This window comes from Paramormyrops kingsleyae, chromosome 1 (assembly GCF_048594095.1).
Source record: "Paramormyrops kingsleyae isolate MSU_618 chromosome 1, PKINGS_0.4, whole genome shotgun sequence".
Taxonomy (NCBI): Eukaryota; Metazoa; Chordata; class Actinopteri; order Osteoglossiformes; family Mormyridae; genus Paramormyrops; species Paramormyrops kingsleyae.
The window spans coordinates 19,266,409-19,281,223 of NC_132797.1; the positions used below are offsets into that span (position 1 = coordinate 19,266,409).

The 14,815-nt window shown below is 46.9% G+C and overlaps 31 non-coding genes across 31 annotated transcripts; 13 read left to right on the forward strand and 18 right to left on the reverse strand.

The window, feature by feature from the left end:
- Positions 1-421: 421 nt before the first annotated feature.
- On the forward strand, positions 422-493 carry trnad-guc (transfer RNA aspartic acid (anticodon GUC)). The gene has a single exon. It is a non-coding gene; the product is annotated as a tRNA-Asp (tRNA).
- A 191-nt stretch (positions 494-684) lies between these two features.
- Positions 685-756, reverse strand: trnaq-cug (transfer RNA glutamine (anticodon CUG)). The gene has a single exon. It is a non-coding gene; the product is annotated as a tRNA-Gln (tRNA).
- A 294-nt stretch (positions 757-1,050) lies between these two features.
- On the reverse strand, positions 1,051-1,122 carry trnaq-uug (transfer RNA glutamine (anticodon UUG)). The gene has a single exon. It is a non-coding gene; the product is annotated as a tRNA-Gln (tRNA).
- Positions 1,123-1,584: 462 nt separating this feature from the next.
- trnad-guc (transfer RNA aspartic acid (anticodon GUC)) lies at positions 1,585-1,656 on the forward strand. Its single transcript has one exon. It is a non-coding gene; the product is annotated as a tRNA-Asp (tRNA).
- A 1,091-nt stretch (positions 1,657-2,747) lies between these two features.
- On the forward strand, positions 2,748-2,819 carry trnad-guc (transfer RNA aspartic acid (anticodon GUC)). Its single transcript has one exon. It is a non-coding gene; the product is annotated as a tRNA-Asp (tRNA).
- A 557-nt stretch (positions 2,820-3,376) lies between these two features.
- trnaq-uug (transfer RNA glutamine (anticodon UUG)) lies at positions 3,377-3,448 on the reverse strand. Its single transcript has one exon. It is a non-coding gene; the product is annotated as a tRNA-Gln (tRNA).
- A 462-nt stretch (positions 3,449-3,910) lies between these two features.
- trnad-guc (transfer RNA aspartic acid (anticodon GUC)) lies at positions 3,911-3,982 on the forward strand. The gene has a single exon. It is a non-coding gene; the product is annotated as a tRNA-Asp (tRNA).
- A 557-nt stretch (positions 3,983-4,539) lies between these two features.
- Positions 4,540-4,611, reverse strand: trnaq-uug (transfer RNA glutamine (anticodon UUG)). The gene has a single exon. It is a non-coding gene; the product is annotated as a tRNA-Gln (tRNA).
- Positions 4,612-5,073: 462 nt separating this feature from the next.
- On the forward strand, positions 5,074-5,145 carry trnad-guc (transfer RNA aspartic acid (anticodon GUC)). Its single transcript has one exon. It is a non-coding gene; the product is annotated as a tRNA-Asp (tRNA).
- A 557-nt stretch (positions 5,146-5,702) lies between these two features.
- trnaq-uug (transfer RNA glutamine (anticodon UUG)) lies at positions 5,703-5,774 on the reverse strand. Its single transcript has one exon. It is a non-coding gene; the product is annotated as a tRNA-Gln (tRNA).
- Positions 5,775-6,236: 462 nt separating this feature from the next.
- trnad-guc (transfer RNA aspartic acid (anticodon GUC)) lies at positions 6,237-6,308 on the forward strand. The gene has a single exon. It is a non-coding gene; the product is annotated as a tRNA-Asp (tRNA).
- Positions 6,309-6,865: 557 nt separating this feature from the next.
- Positions 6,866-6,937, reverse strand: trnaq-uug (transfer RNA glutamine (anticodon UUG)). Its single transcript has one exon. It is a non-coding gene; the product is annotated as a tRNA-Gln (tRNA).
- A 462-nt stretch (positions 6,938-7,399) lies between these two features.
- On the forward strand, positions 7,400-7,471 carry trnad-guc (transfer RNA aspartic acid (anticodon GUC)). Its single transcript has one exon. It is a non-coding gene; the product is annotated as a tRNA-Asp (tRNA).
- Positions 7,472-7,662: 191 nt separating this feature from the next.
- trnaq-cug (transfer RNA glutamine (anticodon CUG)) lies at positions 7,663-7,734 on the reverse strand. Its single transcript has one exon. It is a non-coding gene; the product is annotated as a tRNA-Gln (tRNA).
- Positions 7,735-8,028: 294 nt separating this feature from the next.
- trnaq-uug (transfer RNA glutamine (anticodon UUG)) lies at positions 8,029-8,100 on the reverse strand. Its single transcript has one exon. It is a non-coding gene; the product is annotated as a tRNA-Gln (tRNA).
- A 462-nt stretch (positions 8,101-8,562) lies between these two features.
- Positions 8,563-8,634, forward strand: trnad-guc (transfer RNA aspartic acid (anticodon GUC)). The gene has a single exon. It is a non-coding gene; the product is annotated as a tRNA-Asp (tRNA).
- A 191-nt stretch (positions 8,635-8,825) lies between these two features.
- trnaq-cug (transfer RNA glutamine (anticodon CUG)) lies at positions 8,826-8,897 on the reverse strand. The gene has a single exon. It is a non-coding gene; the product is annotated as a tRNA-Gln (tRNA).
- A 294-nt stretch (positions 8,898-9,191) lies between these two features.
- On the reverse strand, positions 9,192-9,263 carry trnaq-uug (transfer RNA glutamine (anticodon UUG)). Its single transcript has one exon. It is a non-coding gene; the product is annotated as a tRNA-Gln (tRNA).
- Positions 9,264-9,725: 462 nt separating this feature from the next.
- Positions 9,726-9,797, forward strand: trnad-guc (transfer RNA aspartic acid (anticodon GUC)). Its single transcript has one exon. It is a non-coding gene; the product is annotated as a tRNA-Asp (tRNA).
- A 191-nt stretch (positions 9,798-9,988) lies between these two features.
- trnaq-cug (transfer RNA glutamine (anticodon CUG)) lies at positions 9,989-10,060 on the reverse strand. The gene has a single exon. It is a non-coding gene; the product is annotated as a tRNA-Gln (tRNA).
- A 294-nt stretch (positions 10,061-10,354) lies between these two features.
- Positions 10,355-10,426, reverse strand: trnaq-uug (transfer RNA glutamine (anticodon UUG)). The gene has a single exon. It is a non-coding gene; the product is annotated as a tRNA-Gln (tRNA).
- A 462-nt stretch (positions 10,427-10,888) lies between these two features.
- Positions 10,889-10,960, forward strand: trnad-guc (transfer RNA aspartic acid (anticodon GUC)). The gene has a single exon. It is a non-coding gene; the product is annotated as a tRNA-Asp (tRNA).
- Positions 10,961-11,151: 191 nt separating this feature from the next.
- Positions 11,152-11,223, reverse strand: trnaq-cug (transfer RNA glutamine (anticodon CUG)). Its single transcript has one exon. It is a non-coding gene; the product is annotated as a tRNA-Gln (tRNA).
- A 294-nt stretch (positions 11,224-11,517) lies between these two features.
- On the reverse strand, positions 11,518-11,589 carry trnaq-uug (transfer RNA glutamine (anticodon UUG)). The gene has a single exon. It is a non-coding gene; the product is annotated as a tRNA-Gln (tRNA).
- Positions 11,590-12,051: 462 nt separating this feature from the next.
- Positions 12,052-12,123, forward strand: trnad-guc (transfer RNA aspartic acid (anticodon GUC)). The gene has a single exon. It is a non-coding gene; the product is annotated as a tRNA-Asp (tRNA).
- A 557-nt stretch (positions 12,124-12,680) lies between these two features.
- On the reverse strand, positions 12,681-12,752 carry trnaq-uug (transfer RNA glutamine (anticodon UUG)). The gene has a single exon. It is a non-coding gene; the product is annotated as a tRNA-Gln (tRNA).
- Positions 12,753-13,214: 462 nt separating this feature from the next.
- Positions 13,215-13,286, forward strand: trnad-guc (transfer RNA aspartic acid (anticodon GUC)). Its single transcript has one exon. It is a non-coding gene; the product is annotated as a tRNA-Asp (tRNA).
- A 191-nt stretch (positions 13,287-13,477) lies between these two features.
- Positions 13,478-13,549, reverse strand: trnaq-cug (transfer RNA glutamine (anticodon CUG)). Its single transcript has one exon. It is a non-coding gene; the product is annotated as a tRNA-Gln (tRNA).
- Positions 13,550-13,843: 294 nt separating this feature from the next.
- On the reverse strand, positions 13,844-13,915 carry trnaq-uug (transfer RNA glutamine (anticodon UUG)). Its single transcript has one exon. It is a non-coding gene; the product is annotated as a tRNA-Gln (tRNA).
- Positions 13,916-14,377: 462 nt separating this feature from the next.
- trnad-guc (transfer RNA aspartic acid (anticodon GUC)) lies at positions 14,378-14,449 on the forward strand. The gene has a single exon. It is a non-coding gene; the product is annotated as a tRNA-Asp (tRNA).
- A 191-nt stretch (positions 14,450-14,640) lies between these two features.
- On the reverse strand, positions 14,641-14,712 carry trnaq-cug (transfer RNA glutamine (anticodon CUG)). The gene has a single exon. It is a non-coding gene; the product is annotated as a tRNA-Gln (tRNA).
- Between the last annotated feature and the right edge of the window lie 103 nt (positions 14,713-14,815).

Consider the following 14,815-nt stretch of genomic DNA (forward strand, 5'->3'; position numbering starts at 1 on the left):
CCGTCAACCTTGACTCACCTGGCATGGCATTCCTGCTGGTTCTTAAGGAAACTTTGAGAAGTGTCTTCGCTTTGCATAGAAAACAGCCGATACATGTAATAAAATGGAAAATTCTAGCATGTTGACCGCAGAGAATGGCCAACAGAGAATTGATGTGAGTCATTCCCAAATCCTCATTTGAATCACTGGTCTAAATGAGCAAGCAATAATCGCATGGAACTGTGAAACCAAAAGGCAAGATCTCACCATTAATTTAATAGGTTCATCTTGTCTTAATAGAGACGCTTCCACTGAGTAAAGTTTAATACATTTTGTTTGCTGTCATGCAGGTATCACAGCATCAAACACAATGTAATTTGAAGAACACATAAGTATACCACAGCCACGGGAGGCGTTTGGGCAGGCGTGGTCTTTGCCTGTCTCCTCGTTAGTATAGTGGTGAGTATCCCCGCCTGTCACGCGGGAGACTGGGGTTCGATTCCCCGACGGGGAGTGTGCTGCTCCTTTTAGCCGCCAAACTCAAGTTGCAGGAATGTTGACGTTGGCTAGGTTGAGATGAATGGAGTCAGATGATGCATGACAATCGAAAAAAAGTAATCTGCAAAAAACCAATTCGCCTATGCTGTTAAAGCAAACACCGGTGCTCCTTACGTGCGGAACGCAGTAAGCGATCACCCAGGCAGGAGGTCCCACCGAGACTTGAACTCGGATTACTGGATTCAGAGTCCAGAGTGCTGACCATTACACCATGGGACTTTGGATTCCCTTCCCGTCTTGCTGCTGCTTCACCGTAGCCTATGGACATGGCAAACCTTGACCAAAACGGCACAACTTTCCTGTTGGACATTAGTGAACCTTTCAGATATATCTACAGTATGTGTGTGATACAGCTGACACACGGAAGTAAATGGTAGCTTGAGGGGATCGGAGCAAGAAGTAGCAGCATAATTGAACCAAACGGGCAAAGACACACCTCCCTTGGCTCACAGGGGAACAATGGCTGGTCCCTTCACACAGAATCATACAAGAAAGTAGCACGTCTTAAGACAAAGGCCCCACCGAGACTTGAACTCGGATCACTGGATTCAAAGCCCAGAGTGCTGGCCATTACACCATGGGACCAAGACCAGACGTGGTTGCTTCTTCAGTGTAGACAATGGACCCCGTCAACCTTGACTCACCTGGCATGGCATTCCTGCTGGTTCTTAAGGAAACTTTGAGAAGTGTCTTCGCTTTGCATAGAAAACAGCCGATACATGTAATAAAATGGAAAATTCTAGCATGTTGACCGCAGAGAATGGCCAACAGAGAATTGGTGTGAGTCATTCCCAAATCCTCATTTGAATCACTGGTCTAAATGAGCAAGCAATAATCGAATGGAACTGTGAAACCAAAAGGCAAGACCTCACCATTAATTTAATAGGTTCATCTTGTCTTAATAGAGACGCTTCCACTGAGTAAAGTTTAATACATTTTGTTTGCTGTTATGCAGGTATCACAGCATCAAGCACAATGTAATTTGAAGAACACATAAGGATACCACAGCCACGGGAGGCGTTTGGGCAGGCGTGTTCTTTGCCTGTCTCCTCGTTAGTATAGTGGTGAGTATCCCCGCCTGTCACGTGGGAGACCGGGGTTCGATTCCCCGACGGGGAGTGTGCTGCTCCTTTTAGCCGCCAAACTCAAGTTGCAGGAATGTTGATGTTGGCTAGGTTGAGATGAATGGAGTCAGATGATGCAGGACAATCGAAAAAAAGTAATCGGCAAAAAACCAATTCGCCTATGCTGTTAAAGCAAACACCAGTGCTCCTTACGTGCGGAACGCAGTAAGCAATCATTCAGGCAGGAGGTCCCATCGAGACTTGAACTCAGATTACTGGATTCAGAGTCCAGAGTGCTGACCATTACACCATGGGACCTTGGATTCCCTTCCCATCTTGCTGCTGCTTCACCGTAGCCTATGGACATGGCAAACCTTGACCAAAACGGCACAACTTTCCTGTTGGACATTAGTGAACCTTTCAGATATATCTGCAGTATGTGTGTGATACAGCTGACACACGGAAGTAAATGGTAGCTTGAGGGGATCGGAGCAAGAAGTAGCAGCATAATTGAACCAAACGGGCAAAGACACACCTCCCTTGGCTCACAGGGGAACAATGGCTGGTCCCTTCACACAGAATCATACAAGAAAGTAGCACGTCTTAAGACAAAGGCCCCACCGAGACTTGAACAAGGATCACTGGATTCAAAGCCCAGAGTGCTGGCCATTACACCATGGGACCAAGACCAGACGTGGTTGCTTCTTCAGTGTAGACAATGGACCCCGTCAACCTTGACTCACCTGGCATGGCATTCCTGCTGGTTCTTAAGGAAACTTTGAGAAGTGTCTTCGCTTTGCATAGAAAACAGCCGATACATGTAATAAAATGGAAAATTCTAGCATGTTGACCGCAGAGAATGGCCAACAGAGAATTGGTGTGAGTCATTCCCAAATCCTCATTTGAATCACTGGTCTAAATGAGCAAGCAATAATCGAATGGAACTGTGAAACCAAAAGGCAAGATCTCACCATTAATTTAATAGGTTCATCTTGTCTTAATAGAGATGCTTCCACTGAGTAAAGTTTAATACATTTTGTTTGCTGTCATGCAGGTATCACAGCATCAAACACAATGTAATTTGAAGAACACATAAGGATACCACAGCCACGGGAGGCGTTTGGGCAGGCGTGTTCTTTGCCTGTCTCCTCGTTAGTATAGTGGTGAGTATCCCCGCCTGTCACGCGGGAGACCGGGGTTCGATTCCCCGACGGGGAGTGTGCTGCTCCTTTTAGCCGCCAAACTCAAGTTGCAGGAATGTTGATGTTGGCTAGGTTGAGATGAATGGAGTCAGATGATGCAGGACAATCGAAAAAAAGTAATCGGCAAAAAACCAATTCGCCTATGCTGTTAAAGCAAACACCAGTGCTCCTTACGTGCGGAACGCAGTAAGCAATCATCCAGGCAGGAGGTCCCATCGAGACTTGAACTCAGATTACTGGATTCAGAGTCCAGAGTGCTGACCATTACACCATGGGACCTTGGATTCCCTTCCCATCTTGCTGCTGCTTCACCGTAGCCTATGGACATGGCAAACCTTGACCAAAACGGCACAACTTTCCTGTTGGACATTAGTGAACCTTTCAGATATATCTGCAGTATGTGTGTGATACAGCTGACACACGGAAGTAAATGGTAGCTTGAGGGGATCGGAGCAAGAAGTAGCAGCATAATTGAACCAAAAGGGCAAAGACACACCTCCCTTGGCTCACAGGGGAACAATGGCTGGTCCCTTCACACAGAATCATACAAGAAAGTAGCACGTCTTAAGACAAAGGCCCCACCGAGACTTGAACTCGGATCACTGGATTCAAAGCCCAGAGTGCTGGCCATTACACCATGGGACCAAGACCAGACGTGGTTGCTTCTTCAGTGTAGACAATGGACCCCGTCAACCTTGACTCACCTGGCATGGCATTCCTGCTGGTTCTTAAGGAAACTTTGAGAAGTGTCTTCGCTTTGCATAGAAAACAGCCGATACATGTAATAAAATGGAAAATTCTAGCATGTTGACCGCAGAGAATGGCCAACAGAGAATTGGTGTGAGTCATTCCCAAATCCTCATTTGAATCACTGGTCTAAATGAGCAAGCAATAATCGAATGGAACTGTGAAACCAAAAGGCAAGATCTCACCATTAATTTAATAGGTTCATCTTGTCTTAATAGAGATGCTTCCACTGAGTAAAGTTTAATACATTTTGTTTGCTGTCATGCAGGTATCACAGCATCAAACACAATGTAATTTGAAGAACACATAAGGATACCACAGCCACGGGAGGCGTTTGGGCAGGCGTGTTCTTTGCCTGTCTCCTCGTTAGTATAGTGGTGAGTATCCCCGCCTGTCACGCGGGAGACCGGGGTTCGATTCCCCGACGGGGAGTGTGCTGCTCCTTTTAGCCGCCAAACTCAAGTTGCAGGAATGTTGATGTTGGCTAGGTTGAGATGAATGGAGTCAGATGATGCAGGACAATCGAAAAAAAGTAATCGGCAAAAAACCAATTCGCCTATGCTGTTAAAGCAAACACCAGTGCTCCTTACGTGCGGAACGCAGTAAGCAATCATCCAGGCAGGAGGTCCCATCGAGACTTGAACTCAGATTACTGGATTCAGAGTCCAGAGTGCTGACCATTACACCATGGGACCTTGGATTCCCTTCCCATCTTGCTGCTGCTTCACCGTAGCCTATGGACATGGCAAACCTTGACCAAAACGGCACAACTTTCCTGTTGGACATTAGTGAACCTTTCAGATATATCTGCAGTATGTGTGTGATACAGCTGACACACGGAAGTAAATGGTAGCTTGAGGGGATCGGAGCAAGAAGTAGCAGCATAATTGAACCAAAAGGGCAAAGACACACCTCCCTTGGCTCACAGGGGAACAATGGCTGGTCCCTTCACACAGAATCATACAAGAAAGTAGCACGTCTTAAGACAAAGGCCCCACCGAGACTTGAACTCGGATCACTGGATTCAAAGCCCAGAGTGCTGGCCATTACACCATGGGACCAAGACCAGACATGGTTGCTTCTTCAGTGTAGACAATGGACCCCGTCAACCTTGACTCACCTGGCATGGCATTCCTGCTGGTTCTTAAGGAAACTTTGAGAAGTGTCTTCGCTTTGCATAGAAAACAGCCGATACATGTAATAAAATGGAAAATTCTAGCATGTTGACCGCAGAGAATGGCCAACAGAGAATTGGTGTGAGTCATTCCCAAATCCTCATTTGAATCACTGGTCTAAATGAGCAAGCAATAATCGAATGGAACTGTGAAACCAAAAGGCAAGATCTCACCATTAATTTAATAGGTTCATCTTGTCTTAATAGAGACGCTTCCACTGAGTAAAGTTTAATACATTTTGTTTGCTGTCATGCAGGTATCACAGCATCAAACACAATGTAATTTGAAGAACACATAAGTATACCACAGCCACGGGAGGCGTTTGGGCAGGCGTGGTCTTTGCCTGTCTCCTCGTTAGTATAGTGGTGAGTATCCCCGCCTGTCACGCGGGAGACCGGGGTTCGATTCCCCGACGGGGAGTGTGCTGCTCCTTTTAGCCGCCAAACTCAAGTTGCAGGAATGTTGACGTTGGCTAGGTTGAGATGAATGGAGTCAGATGATGCAGGACAATCGAAAAAAAGTAATCGGCAAAAAACCAATTCGCCTATGCTGTTAAAGCAAACACCGGTGCTCCTTACGTGCGGAACGCAGTAAGCGATCATCCAGGCAGGAGGTCCCACCGAGACTTGAACTCGGATTACTGGATTCAGAGTCCTGAGTGCTGACCATTACACCATGGGACCTTGGATTCCCTTCCCGTCTTGCTGCTGCTTCACCGTAGCCTATGGACATGGCAAACCTTGACCAAAACGGCACAACTTTCCTGTTGGACATTAGTGAACCTTTCAGATATATCTGCAGTATGTGTGTGATACAGCTGACACACGGAAGTAAATGGTAGCTTGAGGGGATCGGAGCAAGAAGTAGCAGCATAATTGAACCAAACGGGCAAAGACACACCTCCCTTGGCTCACAGGGGAACAATGGCTGGTCCCTTCACACAGAATCATACAAGAAAGTAGCACGTCTTAAGACAAAGGCCCCACCGAGACTTGAACTCGGATCACTGGATTCAAAGCCCAGAGTGCTGGCCATTACACCATGGGACCAAGACCAGACGTGGTTGCTTCTTCAGTGTAGACAATGGACCCCGTCAACCTTGACTCACCTGGCATGGCATTCCTGCTGGTTCTTAAGGAAACTTTGAGAAGTGTCTTCGCTTTGCATAGAAAACAGCCGATACATGTAATAAAATGGAAAATTCTAGCATGTTGACCGCAGAGAATGGCCAACAGAGAATTGGTGTGAGTCATTCCCAAATCCTCATTTGAATCACTGGTCTAAATGAGCAAGCAATAATCGAATGGAACTGTGAAACCAAAAGGCAAGATCTCACCATTAATTTAATAGGTTCATCTTGTCTTAATAGAGACGCTTCCACTGAGTAAAGTTTAATACATTTTGTTTGCTGTCATGCAGGTATCACAGCATCAAACACAATGTAATTTGAAGAACACATAAGTATACCACAGCCACGGGAGGCGTTTGGGCAGGCGTGGTCTTTGCCTGTCTCCTCATTAGTATAGTGGTGAGTATCCCCGCCTGTCACGCGGGAGACCGGGGTTCGATTCCCCGACGGGGAGTGTGCTGCTCCTTTTAGCCGCCAAACTCAAGTTGCAGGAATGTTGACGTTGGCTAGGTTGAGATGAATGGAGTCAGATGATGCAGGACAATCGAAAAAAAGTAATCTGCAAAAAACCAATTCACCTATGCTGTTAAAGCAAACACCGGTGCTCCTTACGTGCGGAACGCAGTAAGCAATCATCCAGGCAGGAGGTCTCACCGAGACTTGAACTCGGATTACTGGATTCAGAGTCCTGAGTGCTGACCATTACACCATGGGACCTTGGATTCCCTTCCCGTCTTGCTGCTGCTTCACCGTAGCCTATGGACATGGCAAACCTTGACCAAAACGGCACAACTTTCCTGTTGGACATTAGTGAACCTTTCAGATATATCTGCAGTATGTGTGTGATACAGCTGACACACGGAAGTAAATGGTAGCTTGAGGGGATCGGAGCAAGAAGTAACAGCATAATTGAACCAAACGGGCAAAGACACACCTCCCTTGGCTCACAGGGGAACAATGGCTGGTCCCTTCACACAGAATCATACAAGAAAGTAGCACGTCTTAAGACAAAGGCCCCACCGAGACTTGAACTCGGATCACTGGATTCAAAGCCCAGAGTGCTGGCCATTACACCATGGGACCAAGACCAGACGTGGTTGCTTCTTCAGTGTAGACAATGGACCCCGTCAACCTTGACTCACCTGGCATGGCATTCCTGCTGGTTCTTAAGGAAACTTTGAGAAGTGTCTTCGCTTTGCATAGAAAACAGCCGATACATGTAATAAAATGGAAAATTCTAGCATGTTGACCGCAGAGAATGGCCAACAGAGAATTGGTGTGAGTCATTCCCAAATCCTCATTTGAATCACTGGTCTAAATGAGCAAGCAATAATCGAATGGAACTGTGAAACCAAAAGGCAAGATCTCACCATTAATTTAATAGGTTCATCTTGTCTTAATAGAGACGCTTCCACTGAGTAAAGTTTAATACATTTTGTTTGCTGTCATGCAGGTATCACAGCATCAAACACAATGTAATTTGAAGAACACATAAGTATACCACAGCCACGGGAGGCGTTTGGGCAGGCGTGGTCTTTGCCTGTCTCCTCGTTAGTATAGTGGTGAGTATCCCCGCCTGTCACGCGGGAGACCGGGGTTCGATTCCCCGACGGGGAGTGTGCTGCTCCTTTTAGCCGCCAAACTCAAGTTGCAGGAATGTTGACGTTGGCTAGGTTGAGATGAATGGAGTCAGATGATGCAGGACAATCGAAAAAAAGTAATCGGCAAAAAACCAATTCGCCTATGCTGTTAAAGCAAACACCAGTGCTCCTTACGTGCAGAACGCAGTAAGCGATCATCCAGGCAGGAGGTCCCACCGAGACTTGAACTCAGATTACTGGATTCAGAGTCCAGAGTGCTGACCATTACACCATGGGACCTTGGATTCCCTTCCCGTCTTGCTGCTGCTTCACCGTAGCCTATGGACATGGCAAACCTTGACCAAAACGGCACAACTTTCCTGTTGGACATTAGTGAACCTTTCAGATATATCTGCAGTATGTGTGTGATACAGCTGACACACGGAAGTAAATGGTAGCTTGAGGGGATCGGAGCAAGAAGTAGCAGCATAATTGAACCAAACGGGCAAAGACACACCTCCCTTGGCTCACAGGGGAACAATGGCTGGTCCCTTCACACAGAATCATACAAGAAAGTAGCACGTCTTAAGACAAAGGCCCCACCGAGACTTGAACTCGGATCACTGGATTCAAAGCCCAGAGTGCTGGCCATTACACCATGGGACCAAGACCAGACGTGGTTGCTTCTTCAGTGTAGACAATGGACCCCGTCAACCTTGACTCACCTGGCATGGCATTCCTGCTGGTTCTTAAGGAAACTTTGAGAAGTGTCTTCGCTTTGCATAGAAAACAGCCGATACATGTAATAAAATGGAAAATTCTAGCATGTTGACCGCAGAGAATGGCCAACAGAGAATTGGTGTGAGTCATTCCCAAATCCTCATTTGAATCACTGGTCTAAATGAGCAAGCAATAATCGAATGGAACTGTGAAACCAAAAGGCAAGATCTCACCATTAATTTAATAGGTTCATCTTGTCTTAATAGAGACGCTTCCACTGAGTAAAGTTTAATACATTTTGTTTGCTGTCATGCAGGTATCACAGCATCAAACACAATGTAATTTGAAGAACACATAAGTATACCACAGCCACGGGAGGCGTTTGGGCAGGCGTGGTCTTTGCCTGTCTCCTCGTTAGTATAGTGGTGAGTATCCCCGCCTGTCACGCGGGAGACCGGGGTTCGATTCCCCGACGGGGAGTGTGCTGCTCCTTTTAGCCGCCAAACTCAAGTTGCAGGAATGTTGACGTTGGCTAGGTTGAGATGAATGGAGTCAGATGATGCAGGACAATCGAAAAAAAGTAATCGGCAAAAAACCAATTCGCCTATGCTGTTAAAGCAAACACCAGTGCTCCTTACGTGCGGAACGCAGTAAGCGATCATCCAGGCAGGAGGTCCCACCGAGACTTGAACTCAGATTACTGGATTCAGAGTCCAGAGTGCTGACCATTACACCATGGGACCTTGGATTCCCTTCCCGTCTTGCTGCTGCTTCACCGTAGCCTATGGACATGGCAAACCTTGACCAAAACGGCACAACTTTCCTGTTGGACATTAGTGAACCTTTCAGATATATCTGCAGTATGTGTGTGATACAGCTGACACACGGAAGTAAATGGTAGCTTGAGGGGATCGGAGCAAGAAGTAGCAGCATAATTGAACCAAACGGGCAAAGACACACCTCCCTTGGCTCACAGGGGAACAATGGCTGGTCCCTTCACACAGAATCATACAAGAAAGTAGCACGTCTTAAGACAAAGGCCCCACCGAGACTTGAACTCGGATCACTGGATTCAAAGCCCAGAGTGCTGGCCATTACACCATGGGACCAAGACCAGACGTGGTTGCTTCTTCAGTGTAGACAATGGACCCCGTCAACCTTGACTCACCTGGCATGGCATTCCTGCTGGTTCTTAAGGAAACTTTGAGAAGTGTCTTCGCTTTGCATAGAAAACAGCCGATACATGTAATAAAATGGAAAATTCTAGCATGTTGACCGCAGAGAATGGCCAACAGAGAATTGGTGTGAGTCATTCCCAAATCCTCATTTGAATCACTGGTCTAAATGAGCAAGCAATAATCGAATGGAACTGTGAAACCAAAAGGCAAGATCTCACCATTAATTTAATAGGTTCATCTTGTCTTAATAGAGACGCTTCCACTGAGTAAAGTTTAATACATTTTGTTTGCTGTCATGCAGGTATCACAGCATCAAACACAATGTAATTTGAAGAACACATAAGTATACCACAGCCACGGGAGGCGTTTGGGCAGGCGTGGTCTTTGCCTGTCTCCTCGTTAGTATAGTGGTGAGTATCCCCGCCTGTCACGCGGGAGACCGGGGTTCGATTCCCCGACGGGGAGTGTGCTGCTCCTTTTAGCCGCCAAACTCAAGTTGCAGGAATGTTGACGTTGGCTAGGTTGAGATGAATGGAGTCAGATGATGCAGGACAATCGAAAAAAAGTAATCGGCAAAAAACCAATTCGCCAATGCTGTTAAAGCAAACACCAGTGCTCCTTACGTGCGGAACGCAGTAAGCGATCATCCAGGCAGGAGGTCCCACCGAGACTTGAACTCAGATTACTGGATTCAGAGTCCAGAGTGCTGACCATTACACCATGGGACCTTGGATTCCCTTCCCGTCTTGCTGCTGCTTCACCGTAGCCTATGGACATGGCAAACCTTGACCAAAACGGCACAACTTTCCTGTTGGACATTAGTGAACCTTTCAGATATATCTGCAGTATGTGTGTGATACAGCTGACACACGGAAGTAAATGGTAGCTTGAGGGGATCGGAGCAAGAAGTAGCAGCATAATTGAACCAAACGGGCAAAGACACACCTCCCTTGGCTCACAGGGGAACAATGGCTGGTCCCTTCACACAGAATCATACAAGAAAGTAGCACGTCTTAAGACAAAGGCCCCACCGAGACTTGAACTCGGATCACTGGATTCAAAGCCCAGAGTGCTGGCCATTACACCATGGGACCAAGACCAGACGTGGTTGCTTCTTCAGTGTAGACAATGGACCCCGTCAACCTTGACTCACCTGGCATGGCATTCCTGCTGGTTCTTAAGGAAACTTTGAGAAGTGTCTTCGCTTTGCATAGAAAACAGCCGATACATGTAATAAAATGGAAAATTCTAGCATGTTGACCGCAGAGAATGGCCAACAGAGAATTGGTGTGAGTCATTCCCAAATCCTCATTTGAATCACTGGTCTAAATGAGCAAGCAATAATCGAATGGAACTGTGAAACCAAAAGGCAAGATCTCACCATTAATTTAATAGGTTCATCTTGTCTTAATAGAGACGCTTCCACTGAGTAAAGTTTAATACATTTTGTTTGCTGTCATGCAGGTATCACAGCATCAAACACAATGTAATTTGAAGAACACATAAGTATACCACAGCCACGGGAGGCGTTTGGGCTGGCGTGGTCTTTGCCTGTCTCCTCGTTAGTATAGTGGTGAGTATCCCCGCCTGTCACGCGGGAGACCGGGGTTCGATTCCCCGACGGGGAGTGTGCTGCTCCTTTTAGCCGCCAAACTCAAGTTGCAGGAATGTTGACGTTGGCTAGGTTGAGATGAATGGAGTCAGATGATGCAGGACAATCGAAAAAAAGTAATCGGCAAAAAACCAATTCGCCAATGCTGTTAAAGCAAACACCAGTGCTCCTTACGTGCGGAACGCAGTAAGCGATCATCCAGGCAGGAGGTCCCACCGAGACTTGAACTCAGATTACTGGATTCAGAGTCCAGAGTGCTGACCATTACACCATGGGACCTTGGATTCCCTTCCCGTCTTGCTGCTGCTTCACCGTAGCCTATGGACATGGCAAACCTTGACCAAAACGGCACAACTTTCCTGTTGGACATTAGTGAACCTTTCAGATATATCTGCAGTATGTGTGTGATACAGCTGACACACGGAAGTAAATGGTAGCTTGAGGGGATCGGAGCAAGAAGTAGCAGCATAATTGAACCAAACGGGCAAAGACACACCTCCCTTGGCTCACAGGGGAACAATGGCTGGTCCCTTCACACAGAATCATACAAGAAAGTAGCACGTCTTAAGACAAAGGCCCCACCGAGACTTGAACTCGGATCACTGGATTCAAAGCCCAGCGTGCTGGCCATTACACCATGGGACCAAGACCAGACGTGGTTGCTTCTTCAGTGTAGACAATGGACCCCGTCAACCTTGACTCACCTGGCATGGCATTCCTGCTGGTTCTTAAGGAAACTTTGAGAAGTGTCTTCGCTTTGCATAGAAAACAGCCGATACATGTAATAAAATGGAAAATTCTAGCATGTTGACCGCAGAGAATGGCCAACAGAGAATTGGTGTGAGTCATTCCCAAATCCTCATTTGAATCACTGGTCTAAATGAGCAAGCAATAATCGAATGGAACTGTGAAACCAAAAGGCAAGATCTCACCATTAATTTAATAGGTTCATCTTGTCTTAACAGAGACGCTTCCACTGAGTAAAGTTTAATACATTTTGTTTGCTGTCATGCAGGTATCACAGCATCAAACACAATGTAATTTGAAGAACACATAAGTATACCACAGCCACGGGAGGCGTTTGGGCAGGCGTGGTCTTTGCCTGTCTCCTCGTTAGTATAGTGGTGAGTATCCCCGCCTGTCACGTGGGAGACCGGGGTTCGATTCCCCGACGGGGAGTGTGCTGCTCCTTTTAGCCGCCAAACTCAAGTTGCAGGAATGTTGACGTTGGCTAGGTTGAGATGAATGGAGTCAGATGATGCAGGACAATCGAAAAAAAGTAATCGGCAAAAAACCAATTCGCCTATGCTGTTAAAGCAAACACCGGTGCTCCTTACGTGCGGAACGCAGTAAGCGATCATCCAGGCAGGAGGTCCCACCGAGACTTGAACTCGGATTACTGGATTCAGAGTCCTGAGTGCTGACCATTACACCATGGGACCTTGGATTCCCTTCCCGTCTTGCTGCTGCTTCACCGTAGCCTATGGACATGGCAAACCTTGACCAAAACGGCACAACTTTCCTGTTGGACATTAGTGAACCTTTCAGATATGTCTGCAGTATGTGTGTGATACAGCTGACACACGGAAGTAAATGGTAGCTTGAGGGGATCGGAGCAAGAAGTAGCAGCACAATTGAACCAAACGGGCAAAGACACACCTCCCTTGGCTCACAGGGGAACAATGGCTGGTCCCTTCACACAGAATCATACAAGAAAGTAGCACGTCTTAAGACAAAGGCCCCACCGAGACTTGAACTCGGATCACTGGATTCAAAGCCCAGAGTGCTGGCCATTACACCATGGGACCAAGACCAGACGTGGTTGCTTCTTCAGTGTAGACAATGGACCCCGTCAACCTTGACTCACCTGGCATGGCATTCCTGCTGGTTCTTAAGGAAACTTTGAGAAGTGTCTTCGCTTTGCATAGAAAACAGCCGATACATGTAATAAAATGGAAAATTCTAGCATGTTGACCGCAGAGAATGGCCAACAGAGAATTGATGTGAGTCATTCCCAAATCCTCATTTGAATCACTGGTCTAAATGAGCAAGCAATAATCGAATGGAACTGTGAAACCAAAAGGCAAGATCTCACCATTAATTTAATAGGTTCATCTTGTCTTAATAGAGACGCTTCCACTGAGTAAAGTTTAATACATTTTGTTTGCTGTCATGCAGGTATCACAGCATCAAACACAATGTAATTTGAAGAACACATAAGTATACCACAGCCACGGGAGGCGTTTGGGCAGGCGTGTTTTTTGCCTGTCTCCTCGTTAGTATAGTGGTGAGTATCCCCGCCTGTCACGCGGGAGACCGGGGTTCGATTCCCCGACGGGGAGTGTGCTGCTCCTTTTAGCCGCCAAACTCAAGTTGCAGGAATGTTGACGTTGGCTAGGTTGAGATGAATGGAGTCAGATGATGCAGGACAATCGAAAAAAAGTAAACGGCAAAAAACCAATTCGCCTATGCTGTTAAAGCAAACACCGGTGCTCCTTACGTGCGGAACGCAGTAAGCGATCATCCAGGCAGGAGGTCCCACCGAGACTTGAACTCGGATTACTGGATTCAGAGTCCAGAGTGCTGACCATTACACCATGGGACCTTGGATTCCCTTTCCGTCTTGCTGCTGCTTCACCGTAGCCTATGGACTTGGCAAACCTTGACCAAAACGGCACAACTTTCCTGTTGGACATTAGTGAACCTTTCAGATATATCTGCAGTATGTGTGTGATACAGCTGACACACGGAAGTAAATGGTAGCTTGAGGGGATCGGAGCAAGAAGTAGCAGCATAATTGAACCAAACGGGCAAAGACACACCTCCCTTGGCTCACAGGGGAACAATGGCTGGTCCCTTCACACAGAATCATACAAGAAAGTAGCACGTCTTAAGACAAAGGCCCCACCGAGACTTGAACTCGGATCACTGGATTCAAAGCCCAGAGTGCTGGCCATTACACCATGGGACCAAGACCAGACGTGGTTGCTTCTTCAGTGTAGACAATGGACCCCGTCAACCTTGACTCACCTGGCATGGCATTCCTGCTGGTTCTTAAGGAAACTTTGAGAAGTGTCTTCGCTTTGCATAGAAATCAGCCGATACATGTAATAAAATGGAAAATTCTAGCATGTTGACCGCAGAGAATGGCCAACAGAGAATTGGTGTGAGTCATTCCCAAATCCTCATTTGAATCACTGGTCTAAATGAGCAAGCAATAATCGAATGGAACTGTGAAACCAAAAGGCAAGATCTCACCATTAATTTAATAGGTTCATCTTGTCTTAATAGAGACGCTTCCACTGAGTAAAGTTTAATACATTTTGTTTGCTGTCATGCAGGTATCACAGCATCAAACACAATGTAATTTGAAGAACACATAAGTATACCACAGCCACGGGAGGCGTTTGGGCAGGCGTGGTCTTTGCCTGTCTCCTCGTTAGTATAGTGGTGAGTATCCCCGCCTGTCACGCGGGAGACCGGGGTTCGATTCCCCGACGGGGAGTGTGCTGCTCCTTTTAGCCGCCAAACTCAAGTTGCAGGAATGTTGACGTTGGCTAGGTTGAGATGAATGGAGTCAGATGATGCAGGACAATCGAAAAAAAGTAATCGGCAAAAAACCAATTCGCCTATGCTGTTAAGGCAAACACCGGTGCTCCTTACGTGCGGAACGCAGTAAGCGATCATCCAGGCAGGAGGTCCCACCGAGACTTGAACTCGGATTACTGGATTCAGAGTCCAGAGTGCTGACCATTACACCATGGGACCTTGGATTCCCTTCCCGTCTTGCTGCTGCTTCACCGTAGCCTATGGACTTGGCAAACCTTGACCAAAACGGCACAACTTTCCTGTTGGACATTAGTGAACCTTT